Raw genomic sequence first — 22,897 nt, 5'->3', positions numbered from 1 at the left:
CAGAGAGACCAGAAAATTCCTGGATTGTCTGGCCTTAGCAGAAATGGTTAAGGGTTACGAAGGGCTGTTACATGGGGTGGGCAGTAACATGGGACGTGAACTGGCACATCTGGAATATAACTGGCCCCTGTATCACCAATATGTAGGGAGAAAGGCACACTCAGACATGAGAGTCCATGCAAGGCAGAAGCTAGAAAGATCCAAAATAGGTGGTGTCTCTGTTTATGTACAGTTAATGAAAATGACTCTTCCTGCTGCTAGGAAGTGCTGTTCATTTGATAGGGAGCATTAGGAAAGGTAAAGACTGTCTTTTTTGACGGAGTGCAAATGTTGGAGAGTAGAAATTAAGTTTTATGTAGATTTACCCTAAGAACCATGCCATAGCAAACAAATTAATTTCAAATTATGAATCCAAATCCCTCAAGTACCTTTCAGGTAAAACACAATCTATGCAGTTAAATCCGTTACAATCTGTACCACACTCTTGGGGAGAGTGTTGCTTTTTAGACCTGACTTTGGCTAGTATCTCTTGCACTCACCTACTAACACCCTCTTCCCGTAAAGTAAAAATGCAGTATGTAGCATCTAATAACTCTGCTTACAGCAATTGCATCTTTTCAACAAATTATATAGCACCCATTTACATACAAATGTTAAATTAATTGCCAGGATTATGTAAGTCTGAAGAACATCGAATGGGAATTTTAATCAGAAAATTTGTTCATTTGAGTCAATAAAGGCAATATAGGTGATACTTGAGCATATGGTCTATGATGCCAGAATCCTGCTTTTCTCGTTTACAAAAGGTGAAATTGAACAAGTGACAAAAATGCGCAGTGCCTGTTCTTTATATTTAAAATGAAAATACTCTTCAACAGCTGGATCTTCTGGTGATACTATGAAGGATGAGTGAGTTAAGCTGTGTGATTATGGTGTGAGCACCTCGTTAGCACTATGTAAACAGCTCTTCTCCATTTCTATACATGCCCTATGGTCTTAATAAGCATAAATACCTAGATTTCTTTAAAATCTAGAACTATATATCATTATCATGAATCTCAACCCCCCCCTCCTCCTCTCTCCACAGTTATTTTAGTCATTTTCTTATTAGAAATGCCACCTTATATTCTTTTATTATCAGAGCAAGGTTCGAGGAGAAGATGATTTTCTGCCGCGAGGGGGCAGCTGCTTTTATAGGTGCTGGAAAATCAGTCTGCGCTCCACGGAGCTTCAGAGGGAGCTCTAAGTACCATGGAGTTGGGATGATGGGAGAGCAAGGAACCATGGCCTGGCAAATGGCTTTGTCCTAGCTCCTATTCATGGCCAACGAGTATTTTGTCTCTCGTCTTCTTGGGATTATAACTTAATGATTTTAGAGGCCCACTTGATTTAGCTCCTGATGTGTTGCAGGGTTGAAAAAAAGCAGTTTTAGTATCCCAAATGGAGTTGAGAAAGTACCTTAATTCTTCACTCGTGTCCTCAAAGAACATGCAAAATAAGATCCCAAAATAGAACATGGCTGCTTACACCTTTCTGGCCCACAGGAGTTTCCTAAGTCCTGGAGAACTCTGGTGAGTAAATTTCCCGAGCTCCTCTCCAGACTGACTTGTTAACTCCACACAGCCTTCTTTCAGCATGTCTGCTTCCAGGCAGAAAGTTTGCTTTCTGTTTTTTCCTATCCCATCCATTATCAGTTAGCTGCGTGTTCAGCTCGCGCACACACACATAGCTGCTTCTGAATGGTAACATAGGAACCAGAGGAACTCAAGTGGCAAAATCATCTTTCCACCGTTTTCTGCAATAAGAGGTGGATTTGTTCTACTTGTCTCTCCAGACTTTGAACTATTCTGTATTTTATCCTTTCGTGTCTTATACCATCTATTCTTAAATGGTATGAGAGACCCCCAGATACCCTATGCTGCCCTTTGCTTTATATCTTCACATGGTAAAACGATCTTGCTTCACCATGGGTTAAAGCTGAATTCCAGTGCAAAAGAATCAGCTGCTATCAGGTTTTATAAAAGTAGATGATGAGCCATCATAAACTTCTTTGGACTTTGTCAGTTCTAGAAGCAGCACTGTACTTAAAAACCACAACATTCAGATACTAGGAGAGATTACTTAACAATATTCTCAAGAGCGTGCTACCTGAGATCAAATGATAGGACCGAATGGTCCCCTCCTGCTGGTTCCCTCACACAGTAGAATGTGACAAAGACTGGCAGAAGGCGGACACTCTGCTCATGATTAATTGAATAATATCGATGTGCACCACAGAAAAGAGATCTCTAAATATCAGACGTGCTCACCCAATCTAGTGATGGGCACACACCGATCAGCGTCATTTTCTGTGACTGCCTTAATCTTGGTAAGTCTTAACACACAGCACATAACAGCAGTAAAGGTTTGACCCTGACAGCAGCAAAGGTTTGACTAGTGCACTTCCTGTATTTCCTTTTAAAAGTCTGTAATCTCTTAGCTTTTAGAACTATTACTTTCATGTTCTCATGTAAAATTTAAAACAAGATCTTATTTTGCAGAATGTTGTTTACAAAATAGTGACCCTTTCCTAAAAAGCCTATTTGAGTTTTAATCTTTCAATCCAAGCTTTTTGTCTAGTTTTTTTTAATTAAAAAAATAACTGCTAGCTAAATATAAAAAAGAACTAGCAAATGGCATTACTTTCATTTGAATTTATCATTCTACTTAGCTGCAGATTTCTGCTTAATTCCAACTTGAATCAATCACAATTTATGTTGAAAAAGAACTTGATTAATGTATTGTCTCTTTGGGTTGTACTAAGAAAACTCAAATATATGTTAGACTAACCACAGTCTTTGTTAAAACCCAAATGCTTAATAATATATAATAGTCTGAGTTTAATATTAGCAAAATGGACGTTTACTCAAAAAATAAGAAGCATGATAGCATATCTTATATCTTATTTTAGTTCAAAAGTTATGATTCAGTCTGACATGGTAAATAGGATTAAGTTCTTTATGATAATGTTACGTATTGCTGTGTTTTATTGATTATGGTAATAAGATTTTCCCTGATATTACCATTTTAAAGTTATTTAATTAGAGTTTACAGTCTTCCTTTTTCCTAATTGCTTTCATTCACTAATGCAATGAATATGTCTTGTGGGTCTAGAAATTTATAAGAAGTTTTAGATGATCTTTTTCAGAACACATTTAATTATTCATCAGCTCTCTGTCATACCCAAATTCTATATACTTTATTATAAATAAATGGAGATCAGAGGGGTTGAGATACATCCAAACCCTTAGGGAAAAAAATCTTGTTTTTTATCATATCACCAACAAGTAGAAGGGATAATTAACTCCTTTTCCTTTAAAAAGATAAAAAAAAATTGTCATATTAAAATATGCTTTAATATATAAATATGCTTTAATATATAATATAAACAGTAAGATAGCTTCTAGGTGCTCGTTGTTCCAGTGGTCACTTAATATGTAATAACCCCATTTTGGGGGGGGGGGTAAATGTAAAGCATTTTTTCTAGTCTTGTATGAATGCTTTTCTGCAGAACAAGAAGCCTGTCCTAGTCAGTAGTGTCCTAGATACTGAAATTATGCATTTAGACCTTCTATTACGTCTTTATTCAGGTTTGAATGAAATTCAGAAATTAAATAGATTTCTGTCTGTTGGGCTTATTCTTTAATGCAGTGTGGTGACCATTATTTTGAAGCTAATTTACTTTCACTCAAATTAGTTTAAATCCTAGTAAAATTTTCTTTCCTCATCATATTCAGAAAGCTCTGGAAAACAATCAGATGAAGTTTATGCTAGGAAAAGGGAGAATTGCATTAAATATCCAGTTAGAAAAGCTATGAAATGTCTTAGGTTAATCTTATTAATGAATTAATGAATTCTTTAATCTGATAGAAATATAACTACTTTTAAGACTCAGAAAACAGTCTAGCACACTTATCTAAAAATTCAAAAATTGAATTTCACCTGTAAAATTAAAATTGATAAGCGACATTCAAGAGAAAATAGTTCTTGAAAAAAAAATGCAATTTTACATTAACATTCTAAAATAGGTTATCTAGAAATCCAGTTAAGGATAGGAAATGTTTATTAGTGACTACTCTGTGCCTGGCATTTTCACATATTTTTGCTTATTTAATCTTTTACATTGGAATTATAAATTTTATCATTAAGAATAAAGGAATTTAGGCCTTCCCTGGTGGTGCAGCAGATTAAAGCACAGCACTAAGAAGCTAAAGCCACTTCTGCATGAGTTCGATCCCCACCCCGGAGGTGACCATGTGGCACGGCAGACCTCTCCTGACCAGCCCGCTGCTCCCCTCAACAGTATTTCCTTGATCTGCCTGTTCTGCTCCCCGCTGCCTTGGGTGAAGCCTCTTAGCACCTGCACTTCTGGCCTGTACCCAAGTTCTGTATGCTTAAATAAGTAAATCTTTAAAAAAAAAATGAAGGAATTTAAGGTCAATGGTTAATAACTTGTCCCAGATCAAAAATCAGAGCCGGGCTGCATGCTTGTGTTTACAGTGATACTTTTAAAAAGGGGTTGATGACTTTCTGTGAAGTTTTCCTATCTTACAAAGTATAACCACGGTTTGTCAGTTAATTGAAAAAATTGGCTAATGCATAGTTGTGAGGTGCAAGGTGAGAGGATACCCCAGAGAGAGATAAGTTGGGGAGCTGAACAGGTGGACCTACTGAGATACACTGCTCAGGGAAGCAGCAGGGACACAGGAGAGGCCTGCTGAGCCATGTGGGTCAGCGCCCTGGCAGTTGGGAGATGGAACTCGTGCTGCGGTGACTGATGATAGCTTGATAGTGCTGTCTTAAACCCCTATACCAGCAGGGAGGCCTGTAAAAACTCTTAACATATATTTTGTGTCAAGTAAACATGTAGAAATGTACCTTCATTTGCCAAGCTTGGAAAAAAAAAAATATATATATATATATATTTAAGATTTATTTATTTATTCGTACAGAACTGGGGTACAGGCCAGAGATGTGGAGGGTGAGAGGATTCACCAGAGACAGAGTGTGGTACAGAACAGGCAGATCGATGAAGTACATTGCTGAGGGGAGCAGCGGGCGGGTCAGGAGAGGTCTGCAGCGCCATGTGGTCACCTCCAGGGCAGGCGGGGATCGAACTCATGCGGAAGTGGCTTAAGCTTCTTTGTGCTGTGCTTTAGCCCGCTGCGCCACCAGGGAGGGCCCTTAAACATATTCTTTTTTTAGGAATCACTGAAGTTTCATTTCATTTTTCATATACAAACAACATAAATTTTACTCTCAATTCTGTTTGATTGTTTTAAACTATTTAGAAATGTTACTTTTATATCACTGAAAAGTTAATAGACTTTCCAAAGTAGTGAATAGTTTCTTTCTAATAAGTCAGTTGTTTCTACTTATACTCATTCAATAACTTAAATAGTTACAATGACAGACGTAAACTGACTAGGGAACGTCAGAAATTAAGGAAGTTAAATCAAATTGGATCTGTTGAACTATGACATATATTATCATTTAATCTTGTTACCTCTTAAATAGAGTCCACAAGAAAGTTTTGCACCACTTCAATGACTGCAATTCTTATTGACTAAAGAAAACTGATTTTCAGGCAGAATTTAGTAACAGTTGTGCAGGAAGGTGATTTGATGCTCACAATTGTTACATTAACTTAGAACTCTCCAGTCCCCATGTCACATGAGTTAAAATAAAAATATTTAAAGGCATAATAGAACATGATTTAAAATCAAAATATTTAGAGGCATAACAGAACATGATTTAAAAGAATGTTCTGCCTAATTTCTCAAATCCACTTTGATATATTTTTTTTTGAACTAAAGGAATCAGGTATACAGACCAGGCTATTGAATGGTAAAATATTGAAAATGAGCTGATGTCGCCAATCGATTACATCATGGCTCATGGGTTTTAAGGGACCCAAGAGAGCTGAAAGTTTGAGAAGTATTGATCATAGCTCTGGAAGAGGCTAATGCATTTAAAGTCAGTCTGGCATCATTAGCAAACAAATGGAATTATGCTTGAACACATTTCAGCTTTTCCTTGTTTTTCCTGGTAACCTGACTACAATGTTAAAACTAATATTGTTTTCTGAGACAACAGTAAATAAAAATCCAGAGATTCCCAATGTACCTTTTTCTTAAAACTCACAAAAGAAGTCCTTATATTACAGTTGTGTTGCATTTAATTCCATCCTCCCGTTCTGTATCAGAAAAATCAATGTTACAAAAACTAAATATCACTAAACCAAAAATATAAATATGTAAATAATATCAAAGATTACCATATTTGTCAAATTTATTCTGCCTAATTCAGGCTTTGCTTTCTGCAAGTTTTGTTGCACTTTTTAGTTATTTAAATCATCATGATATATTTTAATCTGTCCAGAAACCTAAGCTAAAACAGATATATGAGGAAACATTGAAATTCTTAATGATTGATCTTTAAGATATATATTTAAAAAATTCTTTGGGAAGTCTTTGTTCCATTTTCTGATATAGTTGTCATAAACATTGATAAAACTTTGCCTTCATAGTTGCCTTTTACTTGAAAAGTATGAGCAGGTCTTTACCCACATCTTATATTTACAAATAATAGCAATTGCCGTAAGGGCTGTGTGATAATTAGTCACTTTAATCTTGCCCCCAATGCTAAAAAATTTAATTTCCCTAAACTAGTTAAAAGATTATGTTGCTTTTTACACTAGTCTTCACTTTTTTAGATGAGAATTTTTTTTTCATTTTTATCACATAATTTATGCTATTATTACTTAGCTAGACAGTCTGACTATGGTTGCTAGTTGTGATGTCCCCCCTATTCCCCCAAGATGACCAAGCCTTCATCTATAGAATCCATGACTGTGTTAGGTTACTTGGCAAAGGAAGGAGGGTTAAAGCTGCAAGTGAAATGAACTCTGCTGTGTGTCAACTGATTAAAACACTATTATTCTTAAACTCCAAAGAGAAGAGGCTGCCAGAATTCTTTCTAGCCATAAATAAAATGTTCAAGGGTAAGGTGGGGTTTGGTGCTGATCACGAATTTGATCATAAACACATACGGAGCTGACCAAGGTCATCTGACTTGAGTGAACATGTGATGAAACCTGCTGTTCAGTCTACAACAATGATCTTAAGGTGATCTAAGACCTAAGGGCTCATTTGGTGAGAGAAACAAAACAATGAAGCAGAACAATTACAAAAGCCCTGAGTCTGTCTAGGTTTCTTTCTTTGCAAATGGAGTGATAACAACCTTTAAAGGAGAGCTTTGTGAGGCATCACTGAGATACACATACACCCCTCCAGAAACTCCATTTAGCACTGTTTTTGCAAGTCTAGGACACATAGTCCTAAATATCACAAACAGAACTTTACTACCACTGACATCTGCAAGGAGTTGGCCCCTCTTTAAAAAATATATATATATTAAAGTTTTAAAAATGGATTTCTATTGCTTGCTTTGATTACGAACTGATAAAGCACACAATTGTCTAAAGCCAGGCTCCTTTTAAAATAGACTTTTACACTGTGTTCTGTCCTCCTTACAGCCTCTTTATGATCAAATGCAGAATATTTCAGCCAGTGATTTCCAATTTAATTTGTGTTCTCATTTGTGCTATTAAATTGAACTCCATTTCAGCAATGACTGAGTTGACACTCGATTCTCTGTTACCAGGGCCTGTGGGTTGCCATCTGTTTAACTGATTTTCACCATATGTGTTTAAAGAAAGACAGTGTTGGATACATGCTTGATGTAGGTAATATTTGAAAATCAGAAAAGAGCAAAATCAGAGTAAGCTGTAAAATCACAAGCAAAAATTGATATCATAGAAACATATTTTAGGTCGTAAGATTCAGTACAGTTTAAACTCGTTCCTATAATTTCCAGTGAGACTCGGATCCAATTTGAAAATAGTTCTCAAACAGGAAAAAAAATTAATCGTAGATCATCATCAGTTGCAAATGAAAATTTTGAATATAATTCTGATCAAGCCATTTGTGATTTGAAATGACTTTTTGTTATATTGACAGGCATTGAAAAGCATTTCTGTATGTATGCAGAATAAATGTGCTTCTTCTAACCTCTTTTAGAAACATATATAAAGAATGCTTAAATTAAAAACGTTTTGCAAATGCTTTTATAATCCAGTATAAACACATTTTCTTATTTTCATGGAAATAGCCTCCTTAGGCAGTGCGATTATCTTTCTATTGGCTGCTGCATAGGTAACAGTTCTGTGATAGGTTTAAGGACAGAAAAGGCAAAATTAGTGCAGAGAATGGACACAGAAGAAAACCATGTAAGATGGCCAGGACTACCACACAAATACCCACAAGAGAGCGTCTGAAGTCAAGTGTATCATCTGCAAAGTCTCCTGATATTTTCTAAGAATTGGCCCTTTAGGGTTTACACAGTCTTTTGTTACTAGAAAAAAGGCCTGAAAATGGTCATTGAGTCAGACTCTCCCTCATCCCTCTGGGTCCAGCCACCTGTTGCCACACCTGGCAGCAAAAGGGGCTTTGGGGTAACCAAAGGGAGACAGAGGAACAATTCCTCCTAATCAGCATGGAGGAAGGGGATGCGAGGGAGAAGCTCCCGCCACTGAGTTGGTGGGAGGTGAACGTGCACTCAGGGGAGCAGGACGGGCACAGCCCTGCTGGAGCTGCAGTCAGGCTCCACCCGCTCTGTACTTGGGGATGGGCAGAGGGCAGAGGCCAGTCGGGTAGCAGGAGGAGAGAGTGGAAAAGCACCGGCCTTCTGTACCTTTCTGATGAAAATGAGCCAGACCACATGGCACAGCTCCCTGTTAGACTCTCAAAGTGGCCACTCAGCAACACCCCTGCTCAGCAGCCCCTGCTCATACTGTCAGGGGTGGAGTTCAGACCAAAGCACAGCTCATGCATTATGTATCATCCCTTGCTGCGTCATCTCCTGCTGCATCATCTCCTGCTGCATCATCTCCTGCTGCATCATCTCCTGCTGGGTCTTCCCTTGCTCCATTATGGCTGGGTGCAGGGAAGAGTTGGGCTCTACCTGGCTGCTCTAGCACTTTCACTGACATTGCTAGTTGATCCTCATAACAGGCACAAGCTCTGTGAACAAATGGGCCTCAGTTTTGCCAGTGTGGGAAGAGAAACTTAGAGCAGTGAGCAACTTACCAAAACACACTGACCTGGTGATGGGCACTCTGTGATTTCTTTCTTCTTTGGTTCTAATCAAAGACTTTTTCCACCTTCTCATTTTAACCTTATGCCTGCAGGGATGAGGAGTGCAGGAACAGTCCTAAACGTTCCCCTGAGAACAGGGATATCAGGCCCATACTTAATTTGGGAGGGGTACAGTTGGTTGATTTCCAAGAATAAGGCAAGAGTAGGTAAGAACCTGAAGGGGTTCGAAGGTTGTTAGAGCAGAGTCTCAGTCAAAAATTACTGCAGGATTCCCTCTTATCTTCAAAGAAGAGAGATGATGGTGCATGTTTCCTACCAGTGCAAGTTGGGGGCCATAACAGTGAAATGACTGAAGTAGAAGAATTCAGGACATATGTCTAAGGGATCAATCAGTAAGCATCATGATCCTTTTAGTAATAACAGAACAGAAAGTTCCAAAGTAGTAAAATCATACATCAATGCAACATCAATATTTTATTTTTAAATATTAAATAACAATATGAAAGATCATTGCAAGCTTATATGTGGAAAATTGTTTTGGAAACATCTAATATTTCAGGATGCTGTTATGAGTATTTCTTGTCATATATATAAAACTATGAACTTACAGCTAATTAAAAATGCTTTAGGATATCAATGCATTTCATGTAGGTAAAACAAGCTTACTGGTAAGTTGTATTTACTTTAATGTCAGAAACTAAAATGGATGAAGTATTGAAGAGAACAGTCATTTTATCTTGAAGTAAAAAAAAGGGGGGCAATTATAATAGATTTTAAGATATCATAGTAGAAAGTAATTGTCCTGGGAACGGTAAAATAAGAAAAACATATTTTATAATGCAAATATTTGAAATGAACTTGAATATATATTTTTAAACTTGTTCTATTACATATTCTCACTTTCTATTATATGTATATTAGTCATGGAGAGAGATTTTCCTCCAGAAGAAAGTGTTACAGAACAACCTCAGGGAAGATGGGGGAGAGCCAGGTTGTCGTCTTCACCAGCAAACATACCATTGTGCAACAATACCCCAAAGTAAAAACACACAGAGAAGTTTAAAAATAAAAAATACAACGATAAGAGGAGTAAGAACAACAACAAAAAACACAGAGGGAGTGTGTGTGCCAGGGCGCCTGTGCTTCATACAGGCAGCACCAGGGAGCAAGTCGAGCAGAAATGCGAAAGCCCAGGGAGAACTATGTTTGCGTTTTCAGCCATCATGGTGGCTTAACTTGGCCCAGCGCCCCTCCCTGCTGTCTGGAAACCCCGCTCAAGGGGAGTTGTAATTCTCTCGTCTGCTGCACACATACTCACTGGTTTACAGCTGCTTTTCAGTGTTAGCTAACAAAAGTAGATGTTGAAGGGACTGGCCCTAGAACTGCTGGCGTCTCTCCATGTTTATACTGTGATTGCTATACTAGAGAAAGCCCATTTTCACAAGGCAGAGGGGTTCCCTGCTCAGGAAGCTTTCTGAGGTTCCAGTAATGTGTGCTTTTTAATGGCATCACCTTTTGGTGGGTGAAAGTGTGCTGTCACCTTGGGTGTGTGTCCACTGTTCTCTGTTCCCTTGGAAACTGGGAAGAAGCAGGACACTGCAATGGTGGCTGCATGTTGCCAGGCAGAGACATGGAGTGGTACCAGAAGCACAGTCTGTTATACATTGGGGTTCCGTTTGTGAAAAGGGGCATCCTTTTGGGGGGGAAATGTTTCCTATAGATATTGCCCTGCTCAGTATTAAAATTTAACTTCTAATAAGCCTTTAAGTATAAAAGAAAAATAAGTGTTCTTTATTACATTAACATTTTCCCTAAGATGTTTATTATCTCAGTGGATGACACAAAAAGCCTCCTAAGACCAGCCTAACTCCATGGTTCTTTATTCTCTCTTTAATTGAAAGAAAGTTGTGTTCATAAAATATCAACAACAGTAACAAAAAGCTAACTATTCTTCCTGGGGCATTATAGATTTTCTCAAGTAAAAAAAAAGTATTAATAATCTACTTGAGAAGGATTAGATGTACAGGTAGTGATCTCTGAACTGATAAAGCACAAGTAATATTTTAAGGTAGTATTTCCAGTATGCTAACTAAAAAATAAAAATAAAAAAATAATCAAAAGACTTGGATGTGGCCAATATAATTTCGCCACTAGTGCTGCCTTGCCCCCGTATCAAGCCTCTAAGACCATATGTAAATGTGAGGAGCCGGAATTGCTTCAAAATGATCAGGGCATTTGTTCAAGTAGAAACATTTATTTTCCTCACCTTCAACTGCCCCTCCCCCCACCCGTTGCCGGCATCTAAGGAGACTGTGGCTATTCATCTGATTCCACAGTTATAGTGAAAAAATGTGTGTCTGCTTCCTCGGCTATGAGCAATCATGATCCCTAATTCAAAAAGTTTACCGTAATCCTTTAACACGTATCAATTCTAAACTGTTTTGAGAATATCTGGCCCTAAAGTGATAGTTTCCAAATTAATACTCCAATCAGGAAAAATTAAAAAACAAAAATGTTATACTGCACATTTAATAATGTACTTTAATTGCACTGCTCCAATGACAGGAAAACAGGAGGTTCTCAGTAATGGTTATTTTTACCATCTGATTTCTTAGACTCTGTGGCAATGGACATTTGCCTCTCCGTTTCAAGTTCATTCTTCAGTACCTGCTGTGTGGGATTGCGCCTTCAGCCCTTCCTCACCAGGGAGGACAATGTTAACATTTCTCAGTACAGGGCGACAGAGGGCCACTGAGGAGGATGAGGCCTCCTCTTGCTGCTTCCAGCTGCTGGACCCTTGGTCAGCTACGGGTGAGGCTCTGGGCCAGCCAGTTCTCCACAACCTGGGGTCTCTCTGGTACCTTGCGTTAGAGCCTCACCTGGGAACCTCCCTCCAGCCTCCACAGTATGGGCAGTGCAAACTGCTGTTGTCTTCACCTGGTGTGGTCATCACCTGTTCTCATATACTGCCCACCAGCTTGGGCTTGCCTGCCTGGAGCAAGCCTCCTACTTGCCTAGAGATTGTAGTAGATTTAGTCTTAGCAAACCAAAGGCCTGTCAGCCACAGCAGGCTACAAGCCAAGTCCTGGGAAGGCTCCCGTTCAAGTTCTGTCTCCTTGGGCAACTTCTCTAGGACTTAGGCCACCTTCTACCATTCTCTTCCATCTCAATAGTTACTTCCTGCTGGTTGTGTAAACGTCTTTCAAGGAAAGCGCCTCCTGTCTATACACATGATGACTAAGGCTCATTTTCCAAAAGCATGATTTTTACCCAAGTCCCAAAAACAATTGTTTCTTTCGAGATGGTCAGACCAGGACCTGATCTGAGGAATTCGTCACAGTTGCTTCAGTGTTTGAACAACTGGACTGCTCAGATAGGGGACCTGAGACAGTGAGTCCCTGTTTGCTTTCTGAAAATAGGTATTTAATTGTTTTCAAAAATTTTTTTCCACTTGACTTGATTTTGAAGAGTTGTTCAGTGCCTAACACCTATTAAGTGCTACCTGAGGATCACACATTATTCATATAATTAGAATTATCAGAAAAGTACGGATCTTTCTCTCCCGTGGCGTTGGCTTTTCTTCATGATCATGGGAGCCCTTAGTTCTCGGTTTGATGCGTGTTGTGGACTAGGTCAGGGACTCAGCTTGTATGAGATTTCCTTCCTACTGAGGTCGTGGAAGTAGTACTCCTACCAGAGCAGACAGCTTAGCTCTGAGCTCACTGTAAGAGCAGACACATCAGCACAACATCTAGGGAAGTGGAAGGAGAGTAGCCAAGGGGTCCCCCTGAGATGTCAGAGTAGCAGCACGTCAAAAGACTAACCTTGAGGACAGGAGGACAGTGTAGAAATGAGGACTATGGATGTGAGGGTCTGGGTTTTTTTGTTTGTTTGTTTGTTTTTCTCAGTTTATTCTTTTCCCCTTAGAATAGGGCAGATTTAGAAACTCTTCATTGGCAAGACTTTATTTTCCACTCCTCTTTCCCACTTCCCACCTTGTTCCAATCCCTTGGACGGATGTTTGAGCCTTTTATGGCATTGCCTTGGGAAAATGGTTTCTACCTTCATTATTTCTGTGTGTAAGTGAATCCTCTATTCTGTTTTATAATTTAATAATACAGTTGGCTGAAATGATCCCTTTAAAGATAGGTTTGATTTTTAACTTTCTCTGTGAAGGTGTCCTCTGGCAAAGGGTCTTTGGAGACAGAAGTTAAATAACTCATGACGAGACTTCCCTGCATGTAAGGCTGTCCTCACTTGGGTCGCTGGGCGATTGGTGACACACACGGGGGACGAAGTTATGTGGAGATGGTGGCAGAGGTTAAAGTGAGGGAGAGACTGGTCAAGGGAGGGCTTCAGCCACCAGAAACCGGAAGAGGCAAGGAAGGATTCTCCCCTTGAGGTTCCTGAGGGAGCCTGGTCCTGCCAACACCTTGATTTTAGACATCTGGCCTCCAGAACTGTGAGAACAAACATTTCATTTACTTTTAGTCACCAAGGATGTGGTGACTAAATTTATTAAGGCAGCCCTAGGAAACTAATATAAATAGAATCCCATTATCTCCAGCCTTTCAGACGTCCTCCAAAGTCTCTGAGCTGCTGATAAACCTCTGGCCCCAGACCCGTCTCATCACTACTCGTATTTTATTACCTCTTTTTATTTCCTTTGATCCGCACAGAAGCTACTACACAATCACATTGAAAATTTTAAGAGTTTTTGCATGTCTGTGAAATCATACATTATTCAGCAAACACTGAGAGCCTATTTGTTCCCCCAAAGCACAATTATTTAAATACAACCCTTGTCCTCAATTACTATATAATCGAATACGATATTCATCAATAAAAATAAAAGAAGCAACATACACATGAGCCATATGGGAAATTTATAATTAATTTTTTAATTAAATTTTTTGAGAGATAGGTGAAAATTGGCATACAACATGTTTGCTTCAGGTGCACAACATACATGATTATATATTTGTGTGTATTGCAAAAGGATCATCGTAGTAAGACTAGCTAACCTGTCAGCACACATAGCCTGTGAAAGTTTTTTCTTGTGGTTAGGACTGCTCTTGTATCACTGCTCACATTTCAGTACAGCAATAAACAAAAAACAGTATTTAATAATTAACTCAGATCTATGTTTCATTTTGCCTGGGTATCCAGAGTCAGGAGATATTGGAAAGCCAGCATTCAGCTACAAAGAAAGGAGATTTAATGTCAGTCTCGTGGCTCAGAGTGAGCAGGTCCTAGATATAATGACATAAGAACCCATGCATTTAAAATGAAAGTTAATCAAGACTGATGGATCTGATAGCTTACTTACTAACGCCTAGAGCCCCATGCCATTTCATCCATGAAGGTGTGTATCTGTGGGTGTGGGTGTGTAGAAGGTTCTTACTTTTTCCTTTGGCTTTGTTTCATAAGATCCCTTCAGAAATACCCAGTGTTCATTTTAATTTCAGGCAGAGGCAGTATAAAATGAGTTCCCTTTATAACATTAATTTTTAACTTCAACCCTTCAGAGACAGAAGTGTGCTTTAAAAAATCTCCTACCATTTCTTTCCTCCAGCAAAAATCACACAGTGATCTGTGTCTGCCAGTGAAGAATTAGGTATGTCAACGGGAGAAGAGCATTGGAAGGCAGACAGCACAGAGGCACAGACTGGGTGGTCACGTGGGTTTTACTTCATTAAGACATTTTAAAGTTTGGTGCTCAGTGTGAAGTTAATTTAAATTGAAAGAATTTCTGTACCTCGCTACAAAAATACGTTCCCTGAAAATGCATGAAGTTTTACAAATGAGAAACTGTGTGTCACTTCTGCAAAGCAAGGTACTGCGTACTGAGGCAACAGAACGTTCCTTAAATATCTCCCTTTGATGTCAGAGCCTGAAAATTAAGCATTAAAAATGAATAACCCTGCAACTCTAAGAAAAATTAGAGCAAGTAAAATATAATTTAATGAATCCCTATGTGATAGGAAACCATAGTTCAAATCATTTGATATCAGAAAACACCCTCTATCCCTTAACCTCAAAATATATTAAAGCTGATTCAGTTACATGCCTTCTAGTGAAACTCTTGAATAATGCCAACTCACATTGATCTCTTTTTGGAAGGCTTATCTGTGCGTATTTATGTCAGTCATCAACTTGTAATCATACATACATATTGTAGCAATATGTAAATCTATCCCTGTATACATCTTGTATTCCTGTTGAGGTTATAAATTCAGTGAGGTCAAGTACTATATCATAATCTTGCTTTAGATCCTTCACTGCCAATACATTACATGCTTTTAAAAATTGAAGTGAGGTATACTTGATAATAACATGGATCAGAATAGGCACATTAAGACTTTTTTTTTTAAGATTTATTTATTTATGCATACAGAACTGGGGTACAGGCCAGAGGTGCAGGTGTGAATTGAGGATTCACCAAGGACAGAGTGGGGAGCAGAGCAGGCAGATCCAGGAAGTACACTGCTGAGGGGAGCTGTGGGTTGGTCAGGAGAAGTCTGCTGCACCATGTGGATCACCTCCGCGGTGGGGTTTGAACTCATGCTTTAGCCTGCTGCGCCACCAGGGAGGTGGCCACATTAAGACTTTTAACCACTAAGTTAAATAGAGTAGGTGTGTAAGTGCATGTGCCGTGGTAACAGGCATTGAGTTAATCTTTGGTAGAGTCACATGGCTCATTAAGTTAAAATGCACATTCAATCTGCCACTTCTTTTTTGAATTCTTCTCCTCTTAGGGGATATAGATGCCCTTTGCTTAAAATACCTGTGAAGATACATTGGGAAAATAATTGACCTGACCTGTGATTTCACCAGTTCATCATTGCTTCATTCCAAAGTCTGCAAGCTATTAATAGGTAGCATTTAGGAACATATATTTTTTCCAAACAGTATATAATTAAATGTAGATACAAACGTATGTACATGCATGTATAACCGTATATTCTGTCAACCACTTTGAGCGTTTGGTATCATTATCCTTGTTCTGCAGATATAAAAATAACCTCCTCAAGGTTAGGGGATAATAACCAAGGATTCATACCTCAATTTGGATTCGACCTCCAGACACACTGTGTTTTTCATTAAACCTCCCTGTCTTGTTAGCAAAGCTTCAAATGTCAATTAGTAAAAAGATGAAATAAAACGATGAGGATCATAAATGTTCTTTGAATTCCTGTGTTTAGGATTTTTTTGTTGTTGCTAATTAGTTAATATTCTGTAAGTTACAGGCTACAAAATTTCAGTGTAAAAAAAGCAATGAAGTTGACCTTAGGGACGGGTAAGAATAAGTTGACATAGGAAAAAGTAAATAGCATCAGGCACAAGGAAAGAAACTTAGGAAACTAAGCAAGATACAAGCCGGGTTACAAGACAAAGGGGACAAGAAATTAGGGTCCCACACACTGAAATGAAGGGAGAAGTGTAGCCAGTAATTTTTCCAAGTGAAATCATCTTGTGTATATTGGAATTTTGCAAAGACTTCAGGGACAGATGATGCTGGACATGGCCAATACAGTAAAATTGTGTGAAGCCATGAATTTCTTTATGGCAAACTGGACTGCAGGTGCCTACTGAATCCACCTTTTCTGTAAAGAGGGGCTGGCATTCAGCTTTTCTGTTGTAGACAATGTGATGGGAATTCTGGGGAGGAAAAATAGGATAGCTTAGAAATAGAAGGCAACTCTTGCATGTGTGTTATGCTCAGAATACCAGCAGCACATCATCCACTTTTCAGAGTAGGGCAGTCAAGGAGAAGGTTGCTTTTGTAGTATTCTCTCAGCTTATGAAACGCAAAGGCTCATTGTCAAATTTAAGATTCTCCAATCATACAGATAATAACACAGCTACAAGAGGACAGAGATGAGGTATAGAACAGAATCAGAGAAAGCACTGTTCCTCTCTTCCCTCCTCTCCTCTTTCCCTCCTTGTCCCTCTCTCTCCACCACATTTCTTCACTCCTTCCCTCCCTCCTTCTCCCTTCCTCCTCCTCCCTCCCTTCCTTCCTCCCTCCTTCTGTCTTTCTGTCCCTCTTCCACAGGATGATTTACTTTAAGGACTCTACTTGATGAATGAATGAAAGGGACCAACAGAGCTGGGCTGGGGCAGCAACAGAACTTTTTCGCTGTACTTGCGAGAAGCTCTGGCCCTGGAATTGCCCCCTGTGAGGCCCCCTGACAGGGATGGGTGTCTTCTGATTTGTGGACCAAGCTTGTGTGTGGACAGAAAGGGAGCATGGTGCTTTGTGGCAGTGCACAGCCGACTTAAGAGTTAACGAAACTGTGAGCTAAGAAATTCATAGCTAATGACTTTGCCTTTCTCCCCTTCCTTTCTAGAAAATCACTCAACATGTATCCCATTTATTTATCATTAACCTATCTTGGAAGTCACCACCTTATTTTTTTTGTTTCTCATTACTTTTAAATTTTGTCACACAAGCTACCTGCTGTTCCACCCCTGTCTAGAGACTCCTCTCTCCATCTCCTAAGCCACTGGCTTTCTTCCTATCTAGCTTTAATACTCTTATGAATTTCATCACTGCTGTTTATTTTTCTTTATTTTCACTTTTTATAACAGAAGTGAATCTTCTCAAACATTCCAACAACTCTTTTCCATATTTGAAGGACAGGCCTTTATTATAAAGGGGAAAGAGACCTCTGTCACTTTCATTATTCATTTTGGATAACTTTATACATTTTTAAGTGGAAATGTAACTGCTGTGTGTGACCCTTGTTAAGGACAGTATGTTCAAGGGGAAAATGCTGTGGGCAAATCAAAGAAATTCAAATTGAAGAAGGGTGACAAGCTAAATGCTGGAGCCTTTAAAAAAAGACCTCAAGATTGGAGTGGCTCATTTTTAACAAATTTCAGGTTATGCACAAATCCAAAACACAGTGACGATTGACATATACTAACAGATAGAACTGGAGGATGAAAATCACTGTAAGAATTATGGTTATTAGTCTCTCAAACCAGTCCATGAAATCGTTTACTGAGGGACCATCTGTACCATTAACAATACAGAAATACTATTGAAAAACAATGCATATTATAGGTATAATCACAGGCTAACTTTGGTATAGATATGATATAGATGTATATACGTATAAATATGCAAATGCACATATAGAGCTATCAGTAGCATTATTTGATAATGGCTGTGGTTACTCCCTAACCCCTATGTCACTCAGTGTACCAGCAGAAAGCAGAGGTCACACGCAAATTAGTGTAATTGGAGAAGATTGAATAAAGGGTCTGTTTCCCATGGAGAGAGGCAGGATGTAGGGAAAATACAGTCTCCAATGCACAGACAGGGTCATCTCAGGGCCTAGACAGGCTGGTAGAAGGGTTTCTGTAATGAAGATGAAACAGTCTTAAGAGAAGCTGCCACCTTTAAGTGAAAGACAGGCTGAGGTTAGTAACCAGGAAGGCTTCCAGTGAATCAGGACTTCGTTTCCTCTCGCCTCTGGCCAAGGGTGTCCCTGTGCCCACAGCCAAGTAGAATCCTGGTGCAAGGGATCCTTCCAGAGAGAAGGGCTGGTCTTAAAAGGGTGGGTGTGGACAAAGAGGGCTAGTGAAGTTATCTTGGCCAATGCTCAAGTTGTGTGTGTGATGATAAAATAACTAAGTCTATGGACTATTTCCATGTGAAAAAACAGGAATAGAAATGGGAAATTGTTTTCCCAGTAGGTCTTCTGTTCTGAACAGCTACAGTGGTTCCTGGCACAGAGAAAATTGAGGCAGAGTGCAGACCTGAGGAACTCTCAGCCCATAGGGAGATGCCACAGAAGTAAAAGACATGTAGAGAAGTTTTTTTTTTTTTTTTTTTTTTTAAGATTTATTTATTTGTACATACAGAACTGGGGTACAGGCCAGAGACTCAGGGGCAGTGAGACAGAGTGGGGAGCAGAACAGGCAGATCAACGAAGTACACTGCTGAGGGGAGCAGCGGGCGGGTCAGGAGAGGTCTGCCACGCCATGTGGTCTCCTCCGGGGCAGGCGGGAATCGAACTCATGCGGAAGTGGCTTTGGCTTCTCAGTGCAGTGCTTTAACCCGCTGCGCCACCAGGGAGGGCCATGTAGAGAAGTTTATAGGAGAGATGCAACTGTTGGTAATGGAATACTGTGCAAATGTTCATTATTGATAGTATGTTCCAGAAGGCAACACCGTGGCATCAAAACAAATAGAAATGGTCTTAAAAATAAAAAATGTCATAACAAATCTAGCCAGAAATGGCAGCAAAAAGAATATGAAATCATTCAGTTTAATGTTCAAATATATAAGCATACAAATAAAAATAATGTTAATATAATTACAGTCTATAACATATGGTAATTATAGAGCCATGCATTATATGGCGAATATAGCATCACATATGATATATGGTGATTATAAAATATTTATGAATATGGTATGTATATATAGTTGATTATACATGCATAGATGTATGTATAATCTTTTTATCTTCAGCTTCTATATAGAAAAGATAATGCAAAAAAAAATATGGCTATAGTTTAGACTCTAGCAACCTAACAATGTAACCTAATTCTGAGGCTTTAGAAGCTTATTTGTTGTCTGCATAGCAAATAAGTACATGGAGGAGGTAATTTACCTCCAGTGACCTAGCACTTAATTCTCATGAGGACATTTTATTTACCCTGCTTACCTCAGGAAGGGATCTAGAAAGGTGAGTGTCTGGAACATAAAGTTACAGTGCTGACATCCTGCTTCTACTCACAGCTAAATAAGAGCCAAACAAATAATTATTTCATCTCCAAAATGATATAAATCTCTAGGTGGTATTTACTCAGAAAAATTAGCTCTGAAAAAATGTCACATCTGGTAAATAATGATGTTGTTAAATTGGTTTTGCAATTATATTTCCAGCTAGCTATAAATGTGTGACAATTAGGTTTCCCTAAATACAAACAGTTTGTGGTAAAATTCTACACCATCTCTCACTGCACACCAAGTTGCATAACATTAAAATGTTTACAGATATAATTTGCCATTTGAAGTTCCTGTCTTAGTCTTTATCAAATGTGTAGATAGTTCAAGTGATAATTTTTAAATTCCACATGCAAATAAACTTCCTTCTAGGCTTGAATTTTAAAGTGGAGCCTGAAGCAATTGGTGGATGAACACTAGCTGATACACTATTTTAAATATATTTCATTTCTAAATGAATAGCCCTGTAATTCCTATGAAAACTTGAAACTATTAAAGAAGTAACAAAGCATGCAATGCTCAAGTTTTGATTATTTTGTAATAATGTCATTCAGATAAAATTAACTCACCTAGCTTTAGAATTTATCTCAAAGTGTTATCAGAAGGTGTTTGATATAATTGCAGATTTGTACAGCCTTAAGCACAATTGTACTTATCTTTCAAACTTCAGCAGATGTTTATTGATCAAAGACTGAGTCCCCAACAGTGTTCTAGTATTGACCATCTGTGTGTGTGTGTGTGTGTGTGTGTGTGTGTGTGCACGTGCTTTGTCGTACTCATACAGTCTTGGAGAGTTAACATAGAGCAGGTGCATATGTGTATTACTGCATGTAGCACTACTAGGAAGCAAAGCAAAGCAGGAGCTGGTGATGTAGACAGCAGGCAATCATTCTGGAAGGATCTCTGAAAAAGGGCCCTGGTTGAAGTGAGAGAAGAGTGGTGTGGAAAACTGAGAAAGTCTTTTAGACAGAAACAAAGAGCAAATGCAGAACTCTGGTCTTGATATGCTTGTCCCCCACTGTAAGCCACTGTCACAAAATGGTGGCGAGACAGCACAAAAGGGAGAGACAAACGCTGGACAACGTGAAGCCTGGTAAGCCAGACTCATCCATATTCCAAGCAGAACAGTAGCTGCTGGAGGATTTGGAGAAAGTTCAGGGCAGAGGATGAGACTGACTGCTTCAGTTCAGGCAGGAGATGATGCAGGTATGGAATTAGACTCGTGATTCTTTATCTTCCTGTAGTGTAGCGTGTTAGTTAACATGAATATAATAGTAAGGCTCAAATGATGGTGGCCTTTTCATACTGTAAAGCTTAATGAAATTGCGTTTAGATTCAGCCAAGAAGTCAGTTTTACATTATTTTAAGTGATTCTTTCAGCCACACTATTCTCATTCTTACTTTGTCATATCTCCTGCAAGTAAAATTCTCGGCTTCCTTGTTGTGACACCTTAGGTATTTGTCCTTGAAGTTGCCTTCTCCACCACTGACTTACCTTTCACCCCCACTAGCTTCCGCTCACTATTAGTAGCTTAGAAATTGTCTTTAACTCATTCCTGAGATATTAGTGAATATTGGCAGCTCACCTCCTGCCCACATGTGACTTTGCAGGTGGATGTTTCTTGATCCTTTTCCTAATAAGCCTGTCTCTTTAAAACGGAAAATAAAGAGAATTGTTACTGAATATCCCACTGCCTTCCAAAGATGCTCTTGGTAAGTTATTACGTTGTGCATTGGAACACATTGTTGAACCGCTCCAAAAGTCTCCATCTGTACTTCTTATATACGGATACTAAAAAGAGAATAAGCCTCTGACAACATTGTTCTGGTTTCTTATATTTTTGTAAACATTACATATTTGGCTCTAGGCCTCGTAATATTAACTGAATTAATTTTCTAAGTTATGTACATTCATTCTTTTAGCTAATATACTGTATCCTTGCTCTATATCAATCGCTAGTCTTAGTGCTGGGGACTCAAAGAAACCAGGCTTGCCTTCAGGAAGTTCAGACTCTAGATGAGAAGACGAGCAAGCCTACAAATCTCAGAGCAAAGTAGAGTGAGTCACAGCTAAGTAACAAGGCTGGGACAGGAACAGTGGGTCCCCATGTTGCAGCTCTGAGAGACACTATTTGCACAGAATGCACTGTACCGAGTGTATGGGAATGGCGGTATCCAGAGTCTTCTGGCAAATGACCTTCAGTCCCTGGTGCTCACTGATCTCACTGATTAGGTGCAAAGACCTAATCTAAATGTGCATCCTGTGAGGATTCAGAGAGGGGAAGCAATGCCTGCTTTCATGTGCTATGCAAAAGTGGCAGAAACAGAAAAATACTTTCGAGGAGGCATCATGAAAGCAGTAAGTTAGAGAAATCAGAGGTGTCTGAAGAAAACCTAACGTGAATGGCGAATTCTAATTCTAATGGCAAGAGTGTGCACATAGCATCACTGGATGTGCAAAGACCAAGCATTGTTCTTGGACTGGCAGTATGACTGTGGTACGAACAGAGCAGAGCAGGTGAGAAGTTGGTGAAAAGTGGGTGAAACCCAACAGGCTAAATTTCTTCCCAATGGAAGCCCACAGGAGAGCAGACACCTAGGAGCCTGGTGTTGGATGTTGGATGTTTAGGATGTCAGTCACCTGCTGTGAGTGTTTGAACTTTGCTTCAATTTCCTTGTGGGTGGAGAAATGAGTAGAGGAGTCACCAAAGAAGACAGAAAAATGGGAAGCAACACACGGTCTGCTTCACTGAGTGAAGTTGTGCCTTTGTGGACATCAGTATGTGCCAGCACCTGGCAGTCATTACTGTGGCAGGAACTTAAGCCCAGGTGTACTGGGCAGAAGGATAGGAGAGCATGTTCTATTGGAAAGGAAGCTGTCATCTCTTGTTGTTTACAGGGTGTGCCCAGAACTCTCATCACTTCTATGATGGTCCTTGAAGACTACATGCTG

At 39.1% G+C, this 22,897-nt stretch overlaps 1 protein-coding gene and 1 long non-coding RNA gene across 4 annotated transcripts in view; one reads left to right on the top strand and one right to left on the bottom strand.

Annotated features, from left to right (window-relative positions):
* GPC5 (glypican 5) overlaps window positions 1–22,897 on the top strand; it is a 1,027,138-nt gene that overhangs the window by 816,638 nt on the left and 187,603 nt on the right. The window lies entirely within an intron of this gene.
* The window catches only part of LOC105853485, a 31,371-nt gene continuing 27,695 nt past the window's right edge, over window positions 19,222–22,897 (bottom strand). For 2 of the 3 annotated variants that reach the window (XR_001145337.1, XR_001145338.1), the window contains one exon: window positions 19,222–19,338. This is a non-coding gene — a long non-coding RNA (uncharacterized LOC105853485). Of the gene's footprint in view, window positions 19,339–19,882; window positions 19,957–22,897 lie in introns of all 3 variants that reach the window. The other variant, XR_001145336.1, reaches the window with a different exon arrangement.

The sequence above is a fragment of the Condylura cristata genome, unplaced genomic scaffold (genome assembly GCF_000260355.1).
Source record: "Condylura cristata isolate star-nosed mole 26May11 unplaced genomic scaffold, ConCri1.0 scaffold00010, whole genome shotgun sequence".
NCBI classification, from domain to species: Eukaryota; Metazoa; Chordata; class Mammalia; order Eulipotyphla; family Talpidae; genus Condylura; species Condylura cristata.
Note: the sequence above shows the minus strand (reverse complement) of the source record. Positions and strands in the feature narration are given on the sequence as shown.